This window comes from Harpia harpyja, chromosome 4 (assembly GCF_026419915.1).
Source record: "Harpia harpyja isolate bHarHar1 chromosome 4, bHarHar1 primary haplotype, whole genome shotgun sequence".
NCBI classification, from domain to species: domain Eukaryota; kingdom Metazoa; phylum Chordata; class Aves; order Accipitriformes; family Accipitridae; genus Harpia; species Harpia harpyja.
Genome location: NC_068943.1, coordinates 26,799,279 through 26,812,944, shown reverse-complemented (window position 1 = coordinate 26,812,944; position 13,666 = coordinate 26,799,279).

The window sequence follows — 13,666 nt, the reverse complement described above, 5'->3', positions numbered from 1 at the left end:
ATTGCTACAGCAATTCATGTAATTGAAAGTCACAATAAATTGGTGTGATTTCAGTTTTATTCTTGGATCACATAGTTGCAGAACCTGTCCAGTTTAGACAAATCATTAATAAATCCTTAAACCTCTTGATGGATATGAACCAAAAAGGTGTGTATATCTTCAAAGAGCCAGTGAAAAGGCACTTGTATAAATTTGGACACATGCTCTTAATCCTAAATGTTTTTAATTTTGGAATAATTCTTAAACGAAGATATTCTTCTCTTAGGTATACGTGCATTTATTTTAATGAAAGTAGTAGAACTTGCACAGATTCATATGAAAGCATTTTTTGTTTAATTCACACTGTACAAACATCCAAGGGGGAGTCTAATTATTCATACTTCTCGTTAGTAGTAATTAGGTACATTGTCTGCGTAATGCAAACATACTTAACTGTATGAACTGGAAATAAATAGTCAAATGTTAATCAGTTTTCAAACCTGTCTAGTACTGAATTCCTCTTTTCTTTATACAATACAGGAAGTTAAGGAAAATCCACACTCTTACTAAGGAACCTGCCTATTAAAATATTATGCAAACATCTTTTATTTAGCCTCTTTTTTTCCTTCAGTCTCATTAATAGGGTCATCACTCTTCATCTGTGAGGCTGGCATGTCTTCAAACAAAGCAAAGTTTACTTTTTCCAGCATTTCAATTCTTATCCCCTTTTTAGAAAGAATAACTTCTTCCAAGGAGAGTTAGAAGCCCAATAGTTTCATTAGATAAAGAAGTCACCTATTTTACCCTCAGATTAAAAAAAAAACAAAAACAAAAAACACCCAACAAAAAGTTAAAAGCTGACAAATACAAAAACACAGAACAGTTTTTGCAGAAGAAGTTAGTAGACCTTACTATTGAAGCAATAAATAAAGTGGATCCACATCTTACCTTGCTCAAGAGTTCTTGCCCTGGAAATATGGGTGGCGCTCAATTCTGCTGTGTGCTATTTTACATTTATGTGAAAAGTATAATGGACCCTCTGTTTTTTCCCATGCCACATAAGCCACAGATCTACAGCAGCATGGAAAAGCTGTGGACACCACTTTTCTCAAAGATGTCCATTTGCTCCACATAGCCTTTCGTTATGATAAGCAAAATGCTGTGTGCTACGTTCATCTTCTTAAGAAAGTTTACCTATTGAAAACAAGGTCCTGAATTCTGGTTTTATCTCTAGCAGCTCTGTTGTAAAGAGCTATAAGCCATCATAGCTTACAAATACATCATAGCTCTTACAAATTACTTTTGTACCAGTACACTAAAGCCACCAGTATTGTTCTATACTAACTGAAACTCCTATTATTCATTATTTTGGGTGGACATGTAATATAACTGAACACAAGCTCTGGCTATTCCCAGTTGCCAAACTCATCCCTCATTGGCTCCAGAATATGAGGACAATCCATGTAGCATATAGCCATTATTTCTCTCCATCTCAGTGACCTGTCCAGTGTACAAATTGAATAAAGATTGGAATACAGCTGACTCACATTTTAGCAATTCGGGAACTGTATTTAGTGTTCTGGACATGCACTTTGACCATTACAATCCTAAATTAAATACTAACTGTCATTGCAAGCTCTTGCCAATCTTTGTAATTCAAAAGTAACTGGAGAACTGGTCTTTAAGTCAAGAAGATCAATTCAACATCTTTTGTTTCCTTCAAATTAAAATCTAATAATTACTACAAGTTATTCAGGGGCAGTCTGTCATATTGACCCCACAGCTTTGTAAAAGTATTTTGCACTGACTGTAGTACACTGATCGTAGTTTTTTATCTGGGAATGTCTTGGGTTTTTTAACTAATTATAAACAATAAACACCAAAAAAAAGAGAAAAATAAAATTCTGAGTAGTAACATCAAAGAAAGATTAAACACATGCAAAATGAATATGAGTAGACATCAAAATTTTTATGAATGTATACATGCAACATACAGAAAAAAGTACTTCTACTACCAAGAAATCTTGGTTCCTACTGAACCAAGGAAACTTTTTTCTGGCATCTCTTATATTTAAATACTGTTCCTTAAATAAACTAAGTATTATATTAGTGAAATATTGCAGCCTCCAAGGATTATCCTGGCAGATTCTTCCCAGAACAATCTCCAAAACTTGATAGCCTAGTCTAGTTTGAGGCAGCTAATTAAAGCAATGAATTTAGCAGTGTACATTCCTTCTACAGTCAGTGGAAACAACAAGGGATCATGGTGGGCTGAATAACCTCTGCAAGGGACATATTTCCTTTCTCCATTAACCATATTGAGCATAGGATGAGAACATTCCTTTCTGAGGAATTCCTTTTTTCTGAGAAGTCTTTCTGATTACATGTCCAAACTGTAGGGACAGTTAAAACCTAAAGAAAAGATGGTTAGAAACATGTGTTACAGTTCCCTTGGTGACATCAAGAATAAAGGAATAACTAAAAACTCTTTACAGGTTCTACTCAACCTACCTTAAATCTTTTCCTTAATGCTTCCAGGTGTTTTTATCACTACAGTGCTTTCTGTTGGTTGAACAGACTGGTTAAGTAAATCTCTTATTGTAAAAAAGTAGTCAGTGACTTTGTTGCTATACGCAAAAATTACCTTCCAACTTCTCCCTAGGATTGCTATTATTAATGGTAAACCCACAACTTTTCCCTTACAAAAAATATTTTAAGAATTGAACAGTATTAGCTAAGACTCAGTGTTCTATTAAACATTAATAATTTAATAGGGATTGAGTTACATACAATCTATGTTATATGGTTTGGAAGCTCTTGCTACTTAATTATATGCAGGTATTTTGATCAGAAAAGTTCAGAAAAATCTTGTCTAGATTCCATGGTTCAGGCAAAAGTTCATTATTAGAAAATGAAGAGATCACAGTAGCAGGGCTTTTTCACCGTGTAATATGTGGTTAGGGTCCTTACTTAGGAGGCCAAAACCTAACCCATTAGGTCCAATTCTGGTACAGCAGATTTGAATTTATGACTTTACAACATAGCATCTAAATGACAACTTACAAAATACTCCGAGTAAAAGACTTTCCAACAGGTTTTGAATTCCCAGTTCCTTCCTGAAACTGAAACACTCTTCAGTCAAGAAAATAGGATCATCTAACAACAAGTCCAGCCAGCAAAAGGGATCCTGGCTCTGTAGCCCAATTTTTACACATTTAACTGAGAGCAGAGACCTGAGGTTTCCCCTGTATTTGGCTCTGTCTATGTTTCTGAGCAGCGTGGGTCAACAGAAGTGGGCCTTTAGAGGAAAACAGTTGCACAAACTATAAACATTTCGGTGGATTTTACATCAGGCATGGACCAAATATTCTGGAGCTAGTCTCCAGTAGCCCATCTTCCAGTCCAATTTAACCCCCAAATTAATCTAATTCATTAACTTTATAACACTGCACAATACACCCCAATGTGTGGCAAGCAGGAAAATTAAAAACCGTTCCTGATCTGGATTAAAACACTAATGCAGAAGATTATTTTTATTTTCATAATAGAGAGTTAATGAATAAAAAGAGAGAAACAATCCAAGGAACAAATGCCATGATGCTTTTCCAAGACTTAGTACAGAAAGTGTTTCAGACTGTAAAACTGTTTCACAGAGCTATTCATCTGCAGCCCTGGGAGAGAGGCATGCATCCATGTAGACCAGTATGCTCTACTATTTAACAGGTTACTAACTGTATAAGCACTGCATACACTATGCTGTACAGCGCATCTGAAACTTAGGTGCCTGACTAGCCTTAAATTCCAGGTCTTCAACCAGATATCCGATTTTGGGGTATTGAACATCATAATGCCTTAGTTAAATATCTGCTTTAGCACACCACCTTATGTGTATGAATGACACATAAAGTCAGACCTCTGTGGACTAGTATCCCACTGAAATTTCTGCCAGAGAGGTTCAGAGCAGGACCAGATCCCTGATGACTAATAGTCATGCTCAATCAATTAAAAAGTATAGGCTTTGTTACACATAGAGACCCTGGCAAAATTATACTGAGGACTTCTTTTAAAGCAGCAACCTACCACAACAGTTGCTGCAAAAGTAGCACCAGATAAAACACATTTCTGTAAAATAGCCTACAGGTCACAGTGGTATTGAATATGAACAGAGACTATTAGTTGAGGTTTCTTGTTTTGTAAATTATTCATATTTCAATTTTAAGAGTTTTTTTTTAATGTTATTGAAATCTTCCTGCCCTGGAGCAAGTCTTATAATACCATAAGTTAATATACTTGCCTGTCACCTTCATAGGGCCTGGGTTTAAATCTGGCTTGGGTCACAAGTGAAATTAGCTTAATGGTCTCAAATTAGTCCTTAGCAGGCATTTGTCCATATCACAAAACTACTATTGTACATAATTTGGCAGTAGAGTGCAACTGTAGAGTACTATTCTCCAAGGAACTAAGAAATGGAATAGAAGGGACATTGCAGAGCAGGTTTGCTTTTGACAATGATATTTGGATCAAGCCAATGCAAATGATTTCTTACTTTCATGAGAATCGTTATTCAGCAAATTAGTTAACACAATGAAGTTGTCTAAATAAATGATCTGTCACTTTTCAATAGATCAAATGACAGGAAAATATTGTTTTACAATATCATGCCATTTTGGACACTGACTGTCCAAGATGCACTCTGATTCATCTTATTTATGGCAATAGACAAAAACTGCTGTTAGTGATTGTATGGGAAACCAACACTTTTTGTTTGTTTTTTTTTGTTTTGAAGTGTGATAATAATTAGAACATGAAACAACCAGGCAAGCTATAATTAGAGGTTCAAATTAAAAGATCATCATCAACATCATTCAACTATACCTAGTTAAATTCAGTTAAATAATTTGGTGACTTTTATGTGACCAGCTTTATCTAGCATAATAAAGAAAAAGGGAAAAGGAAAAAAAAGTAGAAGAAAAATTGTCAAATAAATTAATTGGTGTAAACTATTCCACTAGCTGTGCTAATAATGCAAAGAATATGGTAAATGTCCAATATTGCATTTCTTACATTTTTGAGACTATGAGTCACTGCAATTCCACTAACTTAAATGTAATCAAGAGAAAAAAAAAGGTAGTATTTCTGCTTACATAAGCAAATGGACACTCTTAATTGAACTGAGCATTTTTAGGATAATAGTCTAGTTGTTCAGCAGTTCCACAAAAGATGCTTCAGTAAAATTAGTTCATTAGTATTGTAAGAAATATAAGACAGCACAGGAATATAAAGTCATACTTGGTCTGGAAATCACTTTGGAAAAGGCATCCTGTCTTCTTTAATACCTATCACTACTCATGCATGTTGCTTTAGAAAAAGTATTGAACAAGATCAGACCCTTCAGATTCATACATAAGTGAAGCTGTAAGGGTTGCCTCACAACTGCTTTTGCTCTGCTCCTGTACCATAGAGATGAGTCCTGGTACATATGCATACACACATCTATGTATGTATTTACATACAGACACAAATTATACAAATATGTAAAATCAAAGCAAATTACCTGAATGAGGAAATATTCCCTCAATGAGGATTTAACAGATTAAATAGTTGGAAAGCAAGATTTCAAGATCACAGTCTTGCCTTTTGTGTGGCTAAAGATTGTTTTGTTTTGAATATTTTGGTTTATTAAACATTCAAGTGGAAAAAAAGATCACAACAATATAGTGGAACATAAAGAAGTAACCACAAGCACTGAATAATTAAGAAATCAATAAACAATTCAGCATTTCTTTGATGTTCAAATGACCTTCCTGAATTAAAAGCTAAGACAGTGTATGCAATATGAAAACTTTAGCTAGCTAATGTACCAAGTAAATTTGAGTAGGCTGGTAAATTTTGATTTAACTATCTTAACTGCTTCGATAGGTTAACTCTAAAGATCACTGAATCAGTCAGATATTAGTTCAGCAAAAGCCAAATAAAAGACAGCACTTAGAAAGTAATACACATGCAGAGAAAATATCAGTGAATTGTGGGAGGTAGGTGGTAAGAGGATGCCCTGTAAAAATACTCCTTCTTTCCAAAATCTGTGATATAACCTCCTACTGCTGAAGACTGAGGTCAGGCAAAGCCTAAGGAAAGCCAGCAATACTTTTTTTTTGATTAATAGAAATATCATCTAGTTCAGAGTTCATGTGAATGGCTAGAAAAATCTTAACATGTCTGGGCCTGAGGAAGGAACATGGCAACCCCACCCTTGTCCTGCAGCAAGAACGGACCAGCATCACCAGAGCAAGTTAGCCTCGTCAGGGTCTGAGAAGGGCTCAAACAAAGAGTTACCACTGGGGACGGTGGAAGGGGAGGTTACAGGTTCTTTTTTGTGGCAAACCACCAGTCTTTTTATCAGAGGTGCTTTATATGCAGCAGTACACTGTAGATGGATAAATATACAACAGTTGGAAGCTGATTTTTGTGACTAGGGTCAAAAATGTCTGCCTCTACCAAACGAATCTTCTCCTATCACACCATCTACCTGAAGCAATCTTGTTAGGGTCACTCTGCGGAGCAGCTTTGCTGCCTCTTCGTTTATGTATTCCAGCCCAAATCCAGCCAGGCTATTCTGTAGCTGGGCATAATATTAAAGATTGAGCTCAAGGACTCTGAGGCTTTATAAATTGCTGAGTGCCTTTGGCATGCGGGCACTCTCAGTTCTTCACAGAATAAACCCAGCTCCCCCAGGAGTATAAATGAAATCACCCCAAATGTCTCACCATGTATACAAAGTCTGTCATTCACTCTATGTATCTTTAAATGAGTCGGTGCTCCTCATACACAAAAATAATCTTTCTGAGATGGTGGCAATAGATTTTTCCGAGATAAACGGTAGCACCGAGAATCTCTGTTCACCTTTTATCTGCCCTCTTCGTGTTGGTTGTGTTGAAGTCTACACAGCAGCCTGAATTGAAAGTCGACTTGATAATTTGTATCTATCTTGCTCTCTTACCTATCATTATAGTTCATCATTATCTTCTAAAAGATTTTCCATTGCTTCTGAAACAAGTGAAGTCAGCACTCTCTCTTTCTCTCTCTCTTTCTCTCCTTGGGAAGCAGTACAGCTGTCAGTATGCCAATCTACCCACAACGTGTTACATCCATTTAGCAGTTCAGAGGAAGAACTAAATGGATTTAGCTCTATTTGATCAAATTTAAGGGTTTTTTTAATGTTAGTTCAAATCATTAAGAACTTGAGCAATAAATGAGTAAATGGAAAATATCACTAAAAACTGATATTATATGAAATTAATCATGAGGATTATCAGGATTTCTAAGGACATTACGTTCATTATTAGCTCTAGGAGTGCTGTGAAGATCCTCCTTTTTTTTTTTTGCCTTCTTAAGCCAATCAAATGTTTTAGCACATAGGATCTTTGAGACAATAGAGTAAACAGAGGCAAAATGGATTACCTACGATGTACCTGTTTGGCCTAGGAAGTCTGAGTACAAACCATGGCTGCGAGCTACTCATTACTGAGAACTCCCTAACGGTTCATTGATTATGTAATCAATTTCAATAGAGATTGATTGTATAAGTAATATGCCCCCAAACCTACATGCCATTTATACCTTTTATTCAGTATCTCTTAAAATTAACCCAAATATTAATATAAGTCATAAATCAAGAACTCAGAAGTCAATAAGAGTTCTCTGCTCATTGCAGAGAAATAGCTAGAAGGCCCTAGAAAACTAATACAAATTTACTTGAGCTTAAAACACTAACATCATCTTGAAGCTTGCTTAAGAATTATTGGGAACTTATTTAAACTGAAGTTCAATGCTGGGATCATTGGTCTTTTGTGGAAAGAAATCCTTTAATTCTTACATTTGTCCCTCAAAAGATGAGGATTTAAGCATCATATCAAAATAAACTTGCGTGTAAATGGCAAAGTCTGAGTCATGCATCAGATGCAATAACTGGAGAGGCCAGGAGTTATTTCCAACTATGCACAGAATGAAAATCCCAACAGTAGTGCAAGTGTATGAGCTGTGTACTCAGGCAGTCAGTTCATAAAAAATCTGCTTTGTTGGCAGTATAAGTAAGAGCATAACAATAAAAAAAAAAAAAAAAGTATAACAAAGCCAGACTGCAGTGGAAGATGAGCTTCTGACTTACCAGCATTTGGAAAGAACAGTGTAAACATCAGCGCTCCAGCCTCTGCTCAGTGTCAGAAATTTCCATCCATGTCCCTGCCTTATATTTCCACCTTTTGACCGCATAATGAGGTTGACTGGAGCAAATTACATTTGACAGAGAATTTTCTCTGACTTTGGAAAATACAGAAAAGGTTATAATATCCACTGTGACCCTAGAAATCTTTGATTCTGGCCTTTGACCTAAACATTTGGATACCAAAGAGTGATGCATGAGGAACACTGATGAATATGAAAATAATGGTATAGGTTAGTACTGCTATTAAGTAAGATATTGGCTGGTGTTAGTTAGATCTGTGATGACATTTTCTACACTGATGAGTTCCAACTCCCATGAAACAAATGTCCACGGATTTTGTTAGAACATTCACAGTTGGTGTCCAGCTCTCTCCCCTTGATTGCCAAGGCACTCAACACATCTTCTGCCACAGCTCAGCTGTATTCATGTGAACAGACCACTGTTTATCACTTTCCCAACAGGTGACTGAACCTGGAAGCTCCAAATCAAGAATTTCTTTGGATTGTGAGCACGACAGCCAGCCATCCTCCACCTTATTCACATGGCTTTGAGCCTTATTTTGCTCACCATTATTCCATCGTCTTACAGGCAGTTGCTGAGATGAGCAGCCCTGCAGCCAGCACGATCCGCAGCAGACCAGTGCAGTGCACAGGAGGGTCCGGAGCTGCAGGAACCTCAGGGGGAGCCGAGAGACCCGCCAGGAGCCTGCAGCTTGGGCCACAGCGGCTGGTGGGACCTGGGCAGGACCAGGAGCAACTGTGGCCAAGCCCCCCCACGTCTAAAGGAAGCCCCTGGGGAGCGCCAGCCACCAGGAGTGCCGTGAGCTCTGGTGGGAACAGGCTGCCATCCCAGTGTCGGGCTGCAGGGCTCCAGGAGGAGGTGAGTAGGTTGAGGAGTATCGGGGAGTGCGAGAGAGAGAAAGACACTTCTGGAATCACACCCTACCTTCCCTGGGACAGGCCTGTCAGGCAGACAGGATGTATGACACGGAGGATCCCCTGTCCTCTCTCCACCTGGCAGAAAGCAGTGACTTAAGGGACAGGGACAATGGCGACAAGCTCCTGCCCGGCGCAGCAGGCACAAGTCCTCCGTGACTACCCCATCTTCCCAGGTGCCCTTGTACAGTAGGTATGAGGCTCTGCAAGTGCAACTGAACAATGACGAGGACAATGGTTCATCTTTCATGGACCACTCGGTGGATAAGGAATTGGCTGGATGGTCGCACTCAAAGAGTTGCGGTCAACGGCTTGATGTCCAAGTGGAGACTAGTGACAAATAGCGTTTCTCAGGGGTCGGTATTGGGACCGGTGCTGTTTAACATCCTTGTCAGCGACATGGACAGTGGCATTGAGTGCACTCTCAGCAAGTTTGCCAGCGACACCAATGGCACTTCCTGCTGGACAATTTTTGCCTTAGTTATTTATTCATTGTCTTCCTTCCAGTGTATCTATGTATGTTAGCAGCCTAGCCGAATTAAATGGATCATTCATGTAGATATGCAGCAGAGTTTGATCTTGAAATGGAATCTTAGATCACAGCATTGCTGTTGACCTACAGATAGAAAAAAGACATGGCACATTGAGGTGAAAAGAGGAAAAAGGAAGAAGAAAGAGGAAAGATGAGGTGAAGCAAGGAAAGGTGAAGGAAAGGTGAAGTGAAATGAAGCAAAGAGAGAAGAGAATGTCCATAATTGTATGAGCTTTGCAGGAACAGTCATAGAAAGTCACTTTTTCCTTAAATCTGTGATTACACTTAACTGTTACATTATTTAACTTCTTTTCCTCCTTTTTTTTTTTTTAGCTATGCATTCCACATTGCTTATTTTCTAACACTCTTTAACAATGGACCAATGGGATTACATTCACCTGCACTTGGGTCACAACAACCCCATGCAACGCTACAGGCTTGGGGAAGAGTGGCTGGAAAGCTGCCTGGTGGAAAAGGACCTGGGGGTGTTGGTCGACAGCCGGCTGGATATGAGCCGGCAGTGTGCCCAGGTGGCCAAGAAGGCCAATAGCATCCTGGCCTGTATCAGAAATAGTGTGGCCAGCAGGAGCAGGGAGGTGATTGTCCCCTGTACTCAGCACTGGTGAGGCCGCACCTCGAGTTCTGTGTTCAGTTTTGGGCCCCTCACTACAGGAAAGACATTGAGGTGCTGGAGCGTGTCCAGAGAAGGGCAACGAAGCTGGTGAAGGGTCTAGAGCACAAGTCTTCTGAGGAGCAGCTGAGGGAACTGGGGTTGTTTAGCCTGGAGAAGAGGCTGAGGGGAGACCTTGTCGCTCTCTACAACTAACCTCAAAGGAGGTTGTAGTGAGGTGGGTGTTGGTCTCTTCTCCCAGGTAACAAGCGATAGGACAAGAGGAAATGACCTCAAGTTGAGACAGGGGAGGTTTCTTCACCAAAATTGTTGTCGAGCATTGGAACAGTCTGCCCAGGGAAGTGGTTGAGTGACCATCCCTGGAGGTATTTAAAAGATGTGTAGATGTGGCACTTAGGGACATGGTTTAGTGGTGGACTTGGCAGTGTTAGGTTAATGGTTGGACTCAATGATCTTAAAGGTCTTTTGCAACTTACGATTTCCAGGAAAACACCCAGGATCACAGCTCTGCTTTGGCTACATCTACTCAGCTGGTATGGGCTGTAAACCAAATCTGACAGTGTAATGTTTGTTTACATTTAAGAAGAGAAAATTTGAAAGGTTCAGATTTCCACCAAAGTATTCGTTATTCCCTGAGTCACTGTTCTTCCTACTTTAAGTGTAAAAGGTTACATAAAGATGTACTGGAAGTCTAGCAATGAAGTTGTAAAATGACAGAAACAATTTGCATTTTAAGAAATAAATCTGGAAGTATATTGGCATTAACAATGTTACCACAGGTTCTGAGGAGCTGCTAATATCTAATAATTCTTTTCACACATTTTTTCAATAAATAGTCATAATTAATATTTAGGTTGCATGTCTCAGCCTGAAGGATCTCAAAGCAAAAAAAAAACAACAACAAACCAAACCAAACCAAACCAGAAGATCCTGAATAGCAGGCAGCTGACATACATGAAGTTATAAGTTTCTGAAAAAATAAAGTGTTTAGAGATACATCAGCAGAAATCCTAGTGGCTACGAAAAGTTTTGTGACTTTTTCAGACATGCCTACTTATAGCAGACAGTATCTTTGTTATCAGATATTTGGACTAGGGCTTCTGCCATACAGCTGTATTGGAATAACCTGTTTGCCATAAGAGGATTAAAGACAGTGATTTCTGTTCTTGTGGTATTTGGCACTTACGGTATGTGTGGTATTTAGCTATTCTAAAGCTGAACTCCAGTGCAGCAAGATGATGGACATCTCTTCTTAGGTGGCTCAAAATTTCTACATGACAATAGTTTAATTCCAAAGAACTCATTGTTCATCCATGAGTTAAGAATTTTAGCATAATTCACAACCTCTTTTAGACATAAGCCAGGGTTTAAATAAGTCAAAGAAAAACATGATCTGTTAATAGCAACAAAATGAATTTGCCATCTTTCTTCATGAAAATGAAGAAAAACTGCAAATTGCTTTCTGGTCTATTCAACAAACTCATTATAATCAACCATACTACACAATTCTGGCAGGCAGCAAGAAAGTCTAATGAAATATTATGCCCCACACAGACAGAACTTTCATAGAAACCCAACGGAGAGAAGGGAGAGTGGAAGGACATCATTGATAGTTGTCAGGACTACTGATTCTTCCATAAGACTGAAGAACAAAGAAGAGGCGAGAAGCATTTTGGCTATCAGATACTTATTTAACAATTCTAGCGAAGAGCAATTCTCATTCACGTCATCTGCTTCTGCTGTGAGAGTGGCTCTGAGAATGCAGCCATGGGGAGGCATGTTTTGATCAAGTCCGCTGCTTTCCCTTTCAAAGCGAATGAGATAATGTGGCTGTGGAACAGCACCTTTTAATCAGATCAGCAGGATTCCATTGAAATGAAGTACAATGCAGCTGCAAGTTAGTATTTCCCTAAAACAGGTGTACACTTCTCCCTTTGAAACTGTGAACACAGCCCTCGTCCCTGTATCCCAAACTAAGCTTCAGCAGAACTATGCTCAGCATTGCCTTTTACTTTTTGCCCTTTTGTCACATTTTCTTTCTGTGCAAAGGAGATTTATATATGTGCCAAAAATACCTTTAACTAGCATCAGTCAAATGAGTTTTGGGTATTTTTTGCAAAAGGGGAAAGCTGGTTGAAAGTTAAATCAATTCCTTGCCTCATTTGCCCTTATAGTTAGTTTCACCTTTATGCCTGAACTTAAAAGAAAACATGGTAGAGGATTGTGTTATCAAGTAGAAGATGATCAGAAGTAGATATTCTGGGGAAAAAAATGAACTGATGGACTGATGTTAAACCATACACAGGCCTATACTCTCTGTTGCTAGTTAGTAAATGCTGTACTGTTAGCTATGTTCCTCCCCTCTCTTTCATGTACGTTGCGTAGCAGATTAATTAGCTGTAGCTGATGCAGTTGTGGACAGTATAATGATCACAGAGTGTAGCACGCACCTTCTGGAAGTCTGCCTAGGAATACGAAAGTAGTAGTTACTGAGAGAAAGCAGAAAAATCCAGAGATGTTTACCAGGTTGAACACAACCAGGGGAAAAAGGAAGGATGGTCACCCTATCTGTCTTGGTCTCTTTTAGAGCTGATTTTTGAGATTTCCTTTTAGGGAATGGAAACAGGATGGACCTTTCAGATGTTATGGGGCTAAACTCAGGTGACGTGAATATCTCTTCTGCCAATTTGTCTTGTACAAGGAAGTTTCACATCATGCATATCTCTGTGTGAACAGAGGGTGACTTACTGCACAGCTGGTGATTTCTGAAGTCCTTCAGGTGTGAAACACAAGACTAGCACCAGCAACACAGGCTGAGGCTTGGGACTGCAGAATCAAAGGTGTAGGAACCAGTGTGTACCATTTCCATTGTCATATGTATTGCAGATCAATAATTTCTCATCTCTATAGAATGACAAACACCTTGCAACAGCCTTGCCAGTGTTTCACACCCCCAGCAGCAGAAAATGGTTGTTTAGCTAAGAAATTTAGCAGCATGAGATTTTTATCTCAAAAGGTATAAACTCCAGTTGTGCTTCCACTTAAATTTATGGATGAAAGTTTAGAGACTAATAGGATGGAAAACATGAGTGTCTCAAACTTAAATTAGAGAGCTGGCCTTCACAGCTGGGAGTTCAGAAAAATCTCTATTCCAATGACATATAACATACTCTTGCACTGGGTACTCATCATCTCATTAAATAGAAACTTAAAATGAGCGAGCTATTGCAAAAAAGTAAGGAAATAAGTCCATGGTGTGCAGTCATTGTAATATGTTTTTTCAATTCCTCACTGAGATTACTGAAAAATAGGAAAGTAGAATACACTCATAGAAAGCATAACATAGTTGAATGGTTGTTACTTTCTTC